The following is a 15,883-nucleotide window of genomic DNA, read 5'->3' on the forward strand; positions in this document are numbered from 1 at the left end:
CCGGATTAACAGAGGCACAATCAGAGAGTTTATTCTGTGACGCGTGAAGGTTGTGAAGAGAGAGGGAGGGGTGGTCAATAGATAGATGTTAATATCCGGCTAAACAGCACATCACCTAGCGGCCAAGGTGTGTAATGTCATAGAAAGTGCCCTTAAAAGCTCCACTGGCTCCCAGGTGCTGCAAGGATCACATTCAAATCCCTCTGCATCATCCACAATGCTGCCTGGGCGGGGACGACGCTATCTGCAACTCTCTCTTACAAAATACTCTCCTTCTAGACCTCTACGTTCCTCTGGCACCAAATCCCTCTGCATCATCCACAATGCTGCCTGGGCGGGGACGACGCTATCTGCAACTCTCTCTTACAAAATACTCTCCTTCTAGACCTCTACGTTCCTCTGGCACCAAATCCCTCTGCATCATCCACAATGCTGCCTGGGCGGGGACGACGCTATCTGCAACTCTCTCTTACAAAATACTCTCCTTCTAGACCTCTACGTTCCTCTGGCACCAAATCCCTCTGCATCATCCACAATGCTGCCTGGGCGGGGACGACGCTATCTGCAACTCTCTCTTACAAAATACTCTCCTTCTAGACCTCTACGTTCCTCTGGCACCAAATCCCTCTGCATCATCCACAATGCTGCCTGGGCGGGGACAACGCTATCTGCAACTCTCTCTTACAAAATACTCTCCTTCTAGACCTCTACGTTCTCTGGCACCAAATCCCTCTGCATCATCCACAATGCTGCCTGGGCGGGGACGACGCTATCTGCAACTCTCTCTTACAAAATACTCTCCTTCTAGACCTCTACGTTCCTCTGGCACCAACTCCCTCTGTGTAAAACATTTCGATAAAAACAGAGAGCAGGAAGTTGTTCGCATTCCTCAGCTGGATGCCCCCTATGGAACAGCCTCCCCCTCCCTCTGAGTCTTGAGCAGGACCTTCTTAAATTCCGAAAGCACCGAAAGACGTTCCTCTTTTCCTCCTCCTTCCCTTCTTCCCTCCTCTGTTAATCTCACAGTTGATCTGATTGATGTCTTCGACCATTGTGCTTCCTCGAGCCGTTGACCACTCACACCCAATCTCCCCAGCTTCTGTCTACCTTCAGCACGTGCCTCGGCACCCCCTGCGCACTGGAGACTCAGACTTTTCCCACCCAACGCGACGCCTGGCCGCATAGCACTTACCCTACCTTGCACTTCATCTGTGGCTCAACCTCGAGCACGGACACCCCAGCACCTACCCCACTGCCCTCTTCCTTGCTGCACTTTCACATTCTGAATACTCACAAAGCATAGAAGATTCGACTTCCCTTCCCCCACTGTATTTCTTGTATATTTTATTGTACTGCAATCCCATGTTCCCCCTCTGTTGCCCTGGGGGTGCTTTGAAACAGAATGTATTTGCTGTATAAGCACCTAACAAGCAAACAATAAATAAATAAATACATAGGGAACTGCTGCATGCTCGGCAGGCGGAAGAAAAGCATAAATGACAGCCATATGGAGCCCCAAACTCTGTTGTCCTTGTATGTATGGGGTTTCTTTGAAGAGTAGGGTCTTCAGGTTCTGAACGCTGATGACCCCCAGGGAAGGGGGAATAAGATGAATGTTGTAATAACGTCATAAAGGCAATAAGATGACTGTGATCATGAAGGAGTTTTGGAATCGTGCTGGAAATTGGCAGTGTTTGTTTTCTATTACATATGTGGACGAGAGTTTGTTATTATTCTTTTATAGCGGGCAATGGATAGGGATATTACCACTTATTGGGGGTCATTACGACCCTGGCGCTCAGGGATTACCGGTACCGGTAAGGGTACCGGTACCGGTAATCCCATAGCGCCCAATTCCCATAACGGCGGCTGGAACCAGCCATTATTGCAGGGACCCGCAAAGGGACCCTGGCGATAATTACGGTACTGCAATTTGTGGTACCGTATATTGCATCGCGCTTTACCTAGGCACTTCTAAACAAAACCTAAACAGAATGCAAGTAATGCAGAACAATGCCGTCAGATCAGCCTGTAATATCCCAAAGAATCAACATATTTCCACCATTAGACAAAACCTTAAATGGCCAAACATCAACCAAAGAATCGACCTTAAAGCCCTATCATTAACACATAAATCCCTACACAATCAAGCGCCTTCCTACCTTTGTGACACCTTTTCTAGGCACACTTCAGCCAGACCTATCAGAACAGCCCAAACCCATTGCATAAATACTCCTAGAGTCAATCTACAAAGTGCGGGCGGAGTCAACTTCCCTGTACTTGCTGCAAAAAAATGGAACGCACTCCCCCTTAACATCAGAGCTGAGCCCTCCTTCATGATCTTTAGGAACAAAGTCAAGTCAGGCTTCTGGAACCAAAATCACACCTAGCCTCCGTCCTCGTGGCGCCTGTTTACACACCTGTATGTATGCAAATGTTCTACGTTTTAACTGCCGCCAGTCTGGCCATACAATACTGTAAACTGTAAATTGCAAATATCCTTATGTACAATGTCAATGTATGAATAACATGTATGCAAGATATGCGCTCAGCTGCCCCAGGGCCCCGACGCGCAATACAAATAAATAAATAGAAATACAAATATACCGCCTTTCCCCATTCCCATTATGCCTTATGGGGCCAAAATGGGAATGGGGAAGGGCCATGGTGAAATGGGGAAGTACCGCCCCGCCAACCTTGGAATGGGGTGGTACTTCCCCATTTCACCATGGCGGACTCGTTACAATACCGGCAGCAACCATGGTGCTAATAGCGCCATGGTTTAGCGCCGGTGTTGTAATGAGGGCCATTGACTTCAGGCAAAATGCGCCTCGAGAGCTCCCTAAAACGGACGGGCTACAGACTGCTGAAACAGCGCTTTCAAAGGCTCTCCAGTGCACTGGGTGAAAGCCAACTGGTCCTCCATATTGGATTGTGCTGGCCTAAACCAGCTCGATCAATAAGGCTTTATTCTCGTACGGATGTGCGCCAGAGGGCGGTGGCCCCGGATTACACTGAATATTGTCAGAATAGAGCGACTGACCCAGAAGCAGAGGATCACCTGATGATAGGAGATAAGCAGGAAGCAGAAGACGGACTACAGATGTACACAATGAACATTATTCTTATATCTTGGGGCGGGGTGAGGTTAAACGGATGTGACGTATATTATGAGTGGCCAGGCCATGATGGAATATAAGGGGAAGGCGACTTGGAGGTAGTATGGGTTAGTTTGGGCGATACACTAATGGGGTGCTATTTGTTTGTATGGTTTGCAAACTGGCAATTAAGGATGTCTTGCTTTGTCCATTCCCAATACGACTCTTGAGTCCTTTTGTTTGATTTTGCGTTCATAAGGTACTTCCTGAAGTTCAGGATCAAGGGGGCCTTCTTAACTTGAAGCTGATGGCAACACTTCCCTGAAGCCACAGCGCTGCTTCTGTGGTAGACCTAAAAATGTGTGGATCTTTTAAGGTGTGCAACCTTGTTTAGGGGGGAAAAAGCTCAAAGCACAAAAATAACTAATTACGGATTTGAACAAAACTTCTGGCGCAATAGCATGGAGGACCACATAAGAAGAAGTTTTCCGGCAAACATAGACACACTTTTAGGCTCTTATAAAAGCATATGACGGCAGCTTATTGCACTGTCGCCACACTGGATCACCATCGCCCTATCTTGAGTACCTGAAAAAAGGAATCAATGGGATCAATGGGATCATTAGCAGCAGAGATTTTAGAATCGGCTCTAATAGCAGAGTCCAATACAACCACGCACTACAGTATCCAAGACAAAGTGCTAACCCATTATACAATGGCGAGCAGTGCATGCCAAGTACCACCAAGCTGGCTTCCATTCCACTAATCAGAACTTCAATGGCAACACCCATGAATGCGACCGTGAATCAGACGCATACTGACATCAGGCCACCCATGATGCCTCGGGCCACCATATGGATTGTGATGTTTAACTTTAATGTAGATGACACCACATCCATTAACTAGAAATGCCTCATGTGTAAAGGTCTGGGTGCATGGGATCATTGTCTCTATAAATAAGGCGCCCTTGGTCATCTAGAAAAGGGTGTCCCTTCCCACAGTCACATTGCCCTCCCTGGAATAATCACAGAAAGCAACAGGATGCCCACTGGAACAAGAGTTCTCTGAGCAGAAAAGAATCAAGAACCATCAAAGGTACTCGGCTTGTGCTCCGTGAAGCTGAAGATCAAGAACCAATCGGTGATGATCTGGTAGCAATCATGAGAAATGGTAAGAGTTGGAAAGGGTCTCCACCCTGACACTGGCTCAACATACACATAGGCCAGAAAGCGTGCATGCCTAAATGCACAAACATATATTGCAAGAGGAGACAAGTAACTAATAGTAGACTGTTCAGCATCTTGGAATAGTCTCAAGCACATGATGATGGCAAGTATCTTGCAGTGTGTGACCAACACATCCACTTTCTAGTTCTACAACAATCTTCAAGCCTTCCTACAGGCCTAATACACAATCAAGAGCAAAGGCAGCACTTCACAGCACACCAGGAGAAATCAAACTATCCCACTGGTGCCTTGTACCGGCATGCTGGGCCTGATGCGTGCAAGGCGGCATGCTGATCCTGATAGATGCGCCAAGCCGCCACAGTGGTACTGGCCGTACGTCACTGTGTTGATCCCTATCACAATATGGATGCTTCGGTTTCACTGCTCTCCTAGATCAGTGAGGAAACAGAAGACCCTTGCAGAAGGCACCCTGCCAGATCAGGATGGCACACAGAGAAAGGCACAGAGAAAGGCAGGATGCCCACTGAAAAAGTCCCCACAGCGGCCAATACACGTTTTGAGATGAGAGATCAGGACTCCATGGCACACAACAGGCACCACGTTGAGCAGCAGAAGAGTTGCAACACACCTTGACTTAATGGCCACTTACCTGGTAAACGCCGGCCAATGACCGAAGAAGGACGGCACAAAGATTAAGCCAAACTGGAACAAAAGAATGCGAGGCACAAGGACCAGTCCGCCATCCTAGAACAGGGACACAACATAGGCTGGCAGGGTACGATGTTGTTACATCGGCCATTTGTTTTTTGATGAGTTTTTTCAGAGCATTTTTTGCCAAAATAACCCATCGAGAAACATGGGGGGCTGAAGGGGACATAAGGGGTGGGCGGGGGAATAGGTCGTAAACAATAAGGGAAGGTGGTTTGTGGGTGGAAGCCCCCAACAATAAAAAATAAAATGTTTCTATGAGTTTTTTCAGCAAAAAACTGTTGGAAAAAAATAATTTAATAAAACAGGCGGTGTTAGAACATATATCTAAAATGTAAAGAACTAAGTCCTCTTTTGTTGCCAAATGGATGCTCATCTAATTTCTGCACACATCTTTATCCATTACTGCGGTCCCCTTCCCCCATGCTAACACTTGAAAGCCTGCTGGTACATAAAGACAAGAGTATGAAATAGTTGCATCTTAATGCGCTATTGCTGCTCCTAACATTTATTCTCACAGTTTGTCAACAAATGTCTCTTTATTTCTTCAATTCAATTCATATCTCCGAACAATTCATTCTTTAAACATATCAATTTCTCTTGTGTGATGAAAATAAATAACCATGGTTTGACAACCCCAACCCTGCTTTCTTCCCAGATGTTTCCTGGCCCCCCTGTGTCATGAACCGTCGTCTGCGTCCCTTCTGGACTTCCTGGTCCCTGACCCATAGGGGATTGAATACAGTGATCCTTCCAACATGGCCGCTTGAAACTGAATGCTCTTGGCCAGTCTATTCTCCACGCTGCACTCTCTACAAAACCGACACGCCCCCGCGGCTCTGTGCGTCTCAACGCTACCGCTTGCTGTAGTCAGACGTGTGTTGCCGGAGTTCGTTCGGGGCTCTCTTTTGATTCCTGGTTCCCGGTTCCTTGAATCCTCGTCCTTCCTCCCATTCCTCTACCTTACCTCTGATCTTCCTGCATTTTCTTCCGCGCTCGGGTCACAGCGTTCCGTGCCTCCGAGTGCAATCTTCATTCCTTCCTGGTATCCACCCTGGACTTCTGAACGCTCCCAGAAGTTGGATAGCGAACCTCACGCTGGAATCCGAGGATCAGCGTTAGGGTTTGTACAAATCTCGGACCGTGAGAAAGAAGACATCACAGAAGGTTGCAAGCAAACAACAAAAGCAGGTGAGAAGGGGAGAGACTTGTGACACCCTGTCCCCCAATTCTTCCATCAAATATTTGATGGTAGGAATTTAGCGTGTATAATTATCCCACAGCTCGATGTGGCAGTAGCAAAGAAAAAACAAAGAGGTGATGGCTGGAAAGTTCAAAATGAATCTTAACCTGTGGCATTGCTCTGGGCAACCATCCAGACCATCGTTCTTCACCTGCCAAGCCAATACAGAAGGGGAAAGACCCTATGAATATCAGACTTGGTCCCACCCCAAAAGGGGCAGTCCAGCATGAACTGCTAGGTCACATCCCTTCTGCACAAGACCACACGCATCCCCAGACATGTTTCTGCCTGGTTGGGCCTCATTAGTGAGGAGTAGCTTGGGTCTCTAGGCCCAGCAGGCACAGGACCCACATCTGGCCACAGGGAACCAAGCTGCACTTCACTGAGGAGGCCTAACAAGGCCGAAACATGCTTCAGGTTTTTTGTGTTTATGTGGAGAGGGGACCTGACCGAGCAGGGCTGCTCCCATTGGCGGCAGTTCCTGACTGATTTGCATATGACTGGACCCCTTCGGCAATGGTGCAGAGGAGCTAATAAACGGTGGTGTGGGAAGTTACCCAGAGCAATGCCAGTGGTTCAGATTAATTGAAAATCTTCCACTCATCATTGTTTTGGTGGCTGTTTGTCTCCCGATGTGGCAGTGGCAGCTTAAATGTTAGAAGAGGCAGAGCATAGTTTCACTCAACAATTCTGTGATATGGGTAGCAAGTCCATTTGCTGGAATGTCCTAAAACTGCTGTTAGGATCCTTAAAGAGACTATCGTTCACAGGTCTTGCAAGAGGACTAATACCTGTAGAGTATTTATTAATAGTTTGACATTCTTAGTATGGGCATCTGTAGAGCGAAGTTTATACTACCGAGGTGGCATCTTCACACTATGCCTAAAGATTGGGGGAACAGAAAATAGTAGGGTATTTACTGTTGCAAGTGACAGGTTTTCAAGGACATGCGGTAGGAGACATGATGGTAGATACTCCAAATCCAAGAAAGAATATTGTTCCGGAGTTGGGATGCCAGCATTGTGAATGCTTAACCTCCGAAGCAGAATCTGGAGGTGACGACGGGGGGGACCACAAGAAGTCACCCAGATAACAGGGCAGTGTCCTCCTTCCTTCCCCCTGAATAAGGGGGAGGGGTTGAGCAAAGCCCGTGAAAAGGATAGGGGGCGGGATGCCCACCAAAGGTCCAGGGGGGAACAGGGAGGCGGAAAAGCTGAAGTCAGCGCTAAAATTTCCAGAAGTTGTGAAACAGAACATTTCTAAAGAAGTCAGTTTAGGAAGGGTAGCAGGTCCTTTAGCCACCCCAACCTTTGAAGACTTTAAAGTATAACCCTTGGGATTGGTGCTCAAGAAAGAAGGCGGCCAGTTTAGCCTCATCCAGCATCTATCGTGAATAATGGCATTGCAGAGGAAAGCTGTAGGGTGAACCACGCCTCCTTTGAGGATGCAGTGGAGCTGGTAAAGGGCATGGGGAAAGGGGCACTAATGGGGAAAGCAGACATTGAACCCGCCTTCAGGCTATTGCCAATCAGCAGACAAAGCTATAATTTGCTTTGTTTCAAGGTCGAAGGGCAGTACTATTACAACAAATGCCTGCCCATGGGTTGCTCAATTTCCTCTGCATACTTCGAGAAATTTAGCACATTTTTGGGACATGCACTAAAGGTGAGGGCCGGGGACAGGAAAGTGATGCATTACTTGGATGACTTCCTGTTCATCGGCAGAAAAGGGACAGTTGAATGTGGCACGTTAATGGAGACATTTAAGGCATTGACACATGAGCTGGGGGTTCCCCTAGCAGAAGGAAAGACAGTTGGCCCACTCTCAAGACTAACATTTTTGGGAAATGAGATAGATTCAGAGGAGGGGAAGACAAGGCTACCAAGAGACAAAGTGGAGAACCTAAAGGACACAATTAAGGGATTTAGGGGCAAGAGCAAGGCGACATTGATGGAGCTACAGTCATTGGCAGGAAAATTGAATTTCGCTGGTAAGGTGATCCCAACGGGCAGGTTGTTCGCCCAGAAGCATTGAATTAAAGACTGGGGCTGCAGCATGCATCCAAGCATGGCTGTTTGGGTGCAGATATAAAGGAGGATCTGAAGTTGTGGGATGGTTTCCTGGATAAGTTTAATGGGGTGCTACTATGGAGGGAGCAGTGAGCAAGTAGTGAAAATCTGAGGCTTTTCACAGACGCATCAGGCGCTCACGGATTTGGGGCAAACATGGGGAAGAACTGGTGTGTGCAAGATAAGCATGGCCAGCATCATGGCATTTGGATGGCCTAACCTGAGACATCACACTGCTGAAATTGTTTCCCATCGTGGTGACATTTCGTCTATGGGACACGTCTCTGGCCAAAAAAAGAGTGGTCCTGTTGTCAGATAACCTAGCAGTGGTACAGATCATAAATCAAGGGACATCTAGCAACTTAAGGGTTTTGAGGTCACTCAGGGAGCTTGCAACAAGCTTGCTCAATTTAAACTCAGAAGTGAGAGCGAGACACATACCAGTGGTAAGGAACGTCACAGCTGACTCTCTCTCTCGTTTACAGTTGGGAAGGTTTTGGGAAAGCAGACTAGAGGAAAACGAGAGGATGACCCCATTCAAGGGCCAATGGTGAGGCATGATTGGGAAAATGTAAGCACACTGATCAGCACAGCATTGGCGCCAGGCACAGGAAAGCGTTACAAAGCGTGTTGGGAGTGATTTCAGACTTTCAAGGAACGTTTTTTGGCAGAACTCCAGGGAGGATCGCATGTGCACACCTTCATCGGGTGGGGCTGGCAGACTCAGAAAACTAGATCCTGGGTTGCTTACCACCTGGCAGCAATAGCCCACTATCACAAGATGGGAGGGAAGCCAGACCCCAGCAAGGAACACTATGCCATGATGGCGATGAATGGCTGGGATAAATGCACAGAGAAGAAAGTTGATCTCAGGCGCCCCATAGACAGTGAGGCCAAAGAATATTGAGTGTGCTCAAAAGCCTCCACTGTGTTGAATTTGCATCTAGATAGTGTGCCCAAAAGTTTCACTGTATTGAATTTTGCGTCTAGATAGTGTGCCCAAAAGCTTCACTGTTTTGAATTCTGCATCTAGGTGGCGTGGGCTTACAACATTGAGCGTCCTCTAAAAGCTTCACTGTGTTGAATTTGCATCTAGATAGTGTGCCCAAAAGCTTCGCTGTGCCCAAAAGCTTCACTGTGTTGAATGGGTGGGGAGTAGAGCAATTACTCTACTCCGAAAAACCCAGCCATTCAACTTTACCTTACCTCTGAATTGTGATTGTTAGCAATGCTTCCCCTGCTTACAATTGTGGACATTTGCCACTGCCAAACCCACACAGAATCGTGAATATTAGCAATGCTTCACCTGCTTAGAATTGTGGACATTTGCCACTGCCAAACCCACACAGAATCGTGAATATTAGCAATGCTTCACCTGCTTACAATTGTGGACATTTGCCACTGCCAAACCCACACAGAATCGTGAATATTAGCAATGCTTCACCTGCTTAGAATTGTGGACATTAGCCTGCGCCAGACCCAGATGGGATTGTGAATGTTGGCTGTGCCTCTCCTGCTTAGAGTTGTGAACATTGGCATGGGCCAGACCCACGCAGAACTGTGATTGTTAGCAATGCTTCACCTACTAAGAGTTGTGGACATTAGCCTGCGCCAGACCCAGATGGGATTGTGAATGTTGGTTGTGCCTCTCCTGCCTAGAGTTGTGAACACTGGCCTGCGCCAGACCCACACAGAATTGTGAATGTTGGCTGTGCCTCTCCTGCTCAGAATTGTAGACATTAGCCCGCGCCAGACCCATATAAGATTGTGAATGTTAGCTATGCCTCTCCTACTTAGAATTGAGAACATTAGCCTGACTGAGTAGACAGAGCTGAAAAATGGATGGAGTGAACTGAATGAATGGGGAGGAATGGAATGAGTGGAACCTGCTGTAAGCGCCCACTCATATCACAGTACACCTGTTCCCCATGTTGTCGCCATATATCTGTATCCCCTAAATATGCTATCTACCTGCATCCCCATATATATCTGTATCCCATATATACCTGTATCCACCCTGTCACTATATATCTGTATGTCCCTATGTACGTCCCTACCGTCCTGCTCATGTGCCTGGTCTCAGGCACTATTACTGATAACCACCATATCATACCACTACGCTTACTCTCTACTATACACCATCATTCAACTAGAACACAGCTATACCCCTGATAATTCGACCCAGCTGTTCACCTACGAACACGACCCCATGAACACCTCATCACCCTAAGAAAACGCAGCACATTCCAGCCTAGCTGTTCAGATCAGTGGCGCCCCCAGACATTTTTCATAGGGGTGGCCACACTTGAAGTCTTGGGGTGGCACACCAAAACAAACATACATAAATGAATGGGCCGGTGGGGGGGGCCTGTGGTTTTATAAGGGTGGCCGTGGCCTGCCTTGGCCACACCTTGGAGGCGCCCCTGGTTCGGTTAGGCGTTCCTCAGGCCCAACGCAGCCAGAACCCAGTCTGGGTGTCCACCCACCAGACTGAACACATCCAACTGATTTCCTCAGCACCACACATATCGCTAGGAAGCAGCATTCATCCAACAACTACACCAGCTGCACACATATCTGGTGCACCCACGCACCATGCAACATTCTCTCTCTACTGACTAGAACTGCGGTTCCCAAGGGCGTTCAACCTACCAGCGCTTTGAGGTCATACCAATGATATATAAGGCGCTATATAAATGTCAAGTAACATAACATAACATAGACATTTTGAAACTTCACAGATTGCTAGGGATACTGCCAAAGGCATGCCGTAGCGAAGGGGAAGTGGTACTGTTCACAGCAGCGTTCACCTTGGCCTTCTTTGTGGTGTTCAGAGTCAACCAGTTGGTCCCAGAAAATAAGGAGGGCCGGGGGTACAGGTTATTTGAGGCTGGAAGATGTCATGACAGCAAGGGACCAGGTACAAATACTAAAAAAGGTTTAAAAAAGACCAAAAAGGGAAGGGGAGAACAATCACACTCTACTGCATTAAAGAAAGCCCATGTTGCCCATTAGCCGGTTTAGCCACATATCTAAAAGCAAGTCCTCATGCAGGAGGAGGTGCACCTATTGTTTTGCTTTTTTGCCCCAGGACGGTACGGCCCTGAGCAGATATCAGTTCAAGAGCTTGATGGACATGGCATTAAAAAACATGGGAGCATCAGAGGGGATTTTCGGGACCCAGTAATTTCTAATTGGGGCAGCCACATCAGCGGCAGGGTTGGGCATGAGGCCAGAAGCAATTATGGAAATAGGGGGATAGAAGTCTACCTGTTTCAAGAGATATATAAGGCTGGACAAAATATGATGTTAATATGGCATGTTCTCCTCTCCTCCAAAAAACAGCAGCAACAAGGAGGAAGTGGTCAGTGTGGGTGGTGTGTCATTCCTTCGTGACAAGGGCCAAGGATAAATGGACGCCAGAGAGGGAGAGGATGACGGCAAGTGAGTTTTGGATCCGGTGGCATTGGGTGCCAAGGATGAGATGGGGACAGATGGAGGGGCACATGCAAAGGCTGTTGAGGGAACATCCCAGACCCAACGTGCCAATGATTAATCTGGATGGGAACGACCTCGCAAGCCTGAGGAGAGGGGCGCTAATGAGAGAAATGATGGACACCCTTCAGAAATTGCCTTCTCAGTTGGGAGACACTGAGATCATTTGTTCTGAGGTTAAACCAAGGCAAAGCTGGAGAGGAGCTGAATGTCATTCAGCCGTGGAAAAATTGAGAAGAAAATTGAACGGGGCAATGGCCAAGTTCTGCAGGGGCAGAGGTTTCACCCAGGTCAGGCACGGTTTAATCAACCTAAAATCAGCAGAATATTATGAAAGGGATGGAGTGCATCTGTCTATGGCAGGCATGGATTTGTTTCTCTGGAACCGTTCACTAAGCTGCTGGAACTATGAAACAAAGAAGGGGGGAGCCACAGATGGGTGTGGACCCATCACTGGCGTGGTGGTGTTTTAGCGACCAGTGACACTGTAGGTGCTCTAAACGAGCCGTGGGAAAGCGGGAGGTGTTTTCGCTCCTCTCGAGATCAGCGCTCCTCTGAGGCCTAACGGCATGGGTGCTGGAGGTATCTAAAGGGCTCGGCTCCCCCCGGCAAGAACAGCACTCCTCCAGCCCAGGATCATCTGCAAGGGCAGGTGGGGCGAAGACAATAACGGTTGGGGGAGCTTTAGGCCTAGAGTGGACTTGGTTGGAAAATGGGGGAAGCAAGGTTGAGATGGAGCAGTCGGCTGGTCGCCGCACCTGGAGAACAAGTTTACAAAGTTTGGTTTTGCAGTGATGACAAACATGTAGGCCCTCATTACGACCCTGGCGGAAAGCAACTGACCTGACCGCCATAGCGTAAATAGCGTTTCCGCCATTGCACGACGGAGTAAAGTGCGGTTAATTCTGACCCATCGGGCACGAGCACTACGCCTTGGCGGAAGTGCAAAGTCCGCGATGGCGGAAATGTCCCCAAAACGCCCCTCACCGCCGTCGTACGGCGACCTAGGTGCAATTCCGCCACCGGACATAGCGGTCACCGTAATGAGCGGCAATCGGAAAATACGGTGACCGTAAATATACGGAAACGGAAGCACAAACATGGTCCCGGAACGGGAAACAGCACGCCGTACACCTATAAAAGCAGAATTTTCACACAACCATTAAAAATACTACCCTGAGAGACATCCCAACCCGTCATCCACCCTAGTGAAACCAAAACAATGGGAAAAGTAGCGAAAAAAGCGTGCGACCGCAAGCGGCAGGTCCACTTCTCACGTGAGGAACTCACGGTGCTCACAGAGACCCTCCAGGAGAATGCTGCCGTCGTCTTCTCGACGCAAATGACCAGGACGGCACTTGCGAACAAGAAGGCCCGATGGGCCCTGGTGGCACAGCGGGTAAGTGCGGTGGGGACCGCACCCCGCAACCCACAGCAATGCAGAAAGCGATGGGACGACTTGCGGATACGCGTACGGAGCATACTATCCGCCAACCGTAACATTGCCACAGCTACCGGGGGAGGATCGGAATCACCCATCAAGTTGACCCCCTGGGAAGAAATCTGTGCCTCCACCATTGGAATAGAGACCATAGAGGGAGTCGGAGGGATGGAGAAAGGAGTGCAGACATCCGAAGAATCAGGTAGGTGTCCCAAATAAAACTATGCTAAAACCACAATGTCCAATCATGTGAAGTACCATGTGTCCACATAGTGCAACAGAAACACATGTCCAGGAGAACGTCCACTTACATTGGCCTAATAGCGCACATTAAAAGTCAAATTAAATAAATAAATAATTAAAATTCCTAAAAACACCCTCTACACGTGCAGCAGGCACCCCCTAACTGCAGGCTGCAATACAACTGCACCCTCAATCCACACAAAAATGAAACCACCTCCAAGGCCCTGACCCAAATCACCCTCAGGTACCACCCCAATGCATGTGATACATTGCCATTCCAATTTCCACAGACCCATAAATAACGCTCGCCCTCCTTTACTCCACCACAGGGTCCGATTCCAACGACGAGCTCCAGGACACCCCTACCAGCACACCTGCAAAGAAGGCCAAGACCAACGGCCAAAGACCCTCCACCTCAGCTGCACGGATCAAGACACGGCAGCAGCACAAATCAAGTGGCAGCACACAGGAGGGGACTTCAACAGGCACCCCAGCAGCCAGCATGGCCACAACACCACCACCACCACAGGCCCCCCCAATGGATGCCACAGAAGGCACTGCTTCTGGTGGCAGCAGCACCATAGTTGACACTGCATTAATGGCAGCATGCTCCGACACAGAAAACGGTGATGTCGATGTACGATCCATCCATGACCTGTCTCAATCCCCCTGTTTGTTTCATCCCGTACACCATGAGGATACCACGCAGGGGCACTCACAAGACGACGACTGGCCATCCCCCACAAGCCCTGTGTCAAGGCAACATGAGGTGATCAGCCCCTCTGTGACACCACCGCAAATGGCCATGGCCCAGCAGAGGCAACAGTCCCTCGACCAGGTGATCGTGCAACAGCAGCAACTGGCCACGCTCCTCAAGGACCATGCTGATGAATGTGGGGGTACCAAGGCAGCCATAGAAACATGTACAGAGACACTAAGGGCAGAAATAGAGAGAAGCACCGAGAACCTGAGAGTACAAATGGAGAGAAGCACCGAGAGCCTGAGAGTACAAATGGAGAGAAGCACCGAGAGCCTGAGGGGGGAACTGCATGCGACGTCCAAAGACGTATGTGCTGAACTTGCCGCTGTGCGCCGTGTGCTCACTGAGCTCTCACAAACCCTTAGGGACATGCATGGACGTGAGCAGGCAGAGACATCATCCGTTGCAAGATCCGTCCAGGGCAGCCCCCAACGTAGATCTGGGAGGAACCTGCGCTCCACAGGCAGGGGTGCCCCTGATACCCGGAGAGGGGGCTTGCAATAGCGTCTGCCCACTGACAATGAGCATCCTTGGACACTGGTGTTCGGGGGGGAGGTAGGAGGGTGGAGGGGGTGTGTTGGGCTTACTTGGGTGGCGGGTCGATGGGGTGTGTAACACAATTTCACATATGCTATAAACATTTCACAATCATCCAATGAGATGTGTGGACATTGATCTTTGTGTACGAGGCCATTATAGGCGTACAGTCCATATTGTGCATGTTCCAGACACACACAGTGCCACAAGTCCCGTGTCCATGTATCAGCCACCAGGCGTGAGTGCTAGAAGCATGAATCTATGATAATCTGACGAATTTCACGGCCCTCCTGTGCCTCGCGGACTCCTTGAGGTGCTGCCACATCCCCACCCACATCATGACCATATTCAGGTGCTTGCAGTTCTGCGTCAGGGGGCATGGGCACATTTCTACGTAAGCACATGTTGTGTAGCATGACACATGCCATGACCATCTTTGCATCCTTCTCATGGCGGTACAGGAGTGCCCCGCCAGACCTGCTGAGGCAGCGGAAACGACCCTTCAGTAGGCCGAATGCCTGTTCTATGACTACACGGGTACGTGAGTGGGCATGGTTGTAGTCCTCCTCATGCTGGTTCTGTGGGTTCCGGAGTGGTGTAAGGAGCCATCTCTTCAGTGGATACCCGACATCACCTGTATGTGGACAATAAAGGATGTTTGAGGAATGACATTGCTACGTAAGCACCCCCCCCTTCCTGCCAGGTCATTGCCGCATCACATACCCCACATTATCATGCATGAAATGAAACTCACCGAGTAGCCAGGATCTGTTCCCTGCATGTCGCTCCATGTAGCGTGGTATTGTAGAGTTCCGTAAGACCATGGAATCATGGGTTGATCCAGGAAATCGGGCACAACAATGTGTAATGATCCTGTTTGAGTCACACACCATTTGTACATTAAGAGAATGATATTGTTTTCGGTTGCGGTACTGGGCCTCCATGGCATGTCGGACTACCAATTCCACATGGGTGCAGTCGATGGCACCAATGCAACCCGGTATGCCGGCAAGTGCATGGAATCCCACTTTTGTGTTCGTAATTTCCTGCTCCGAGCGTGGTAGAGAGATGTAGTCGTCTGCGTGCTTCAGGAGGGCATCGA

Source organism: Ambystoma mexicanum, chromosome 14 (assembly GCF_040938575.1).
Source record: "Ambystoma mexicanum isolate Mex_15411 chromosome 14, UKY_AmexF1_1, whole genome shotgun sequence".
Classification (NCBI taxonomy): Eukaryota; Metazoa; Chordata; class Amphibia; order Caudata; family Ambystomatidae; genus Ambystoma; species Ambystoma mexicanum.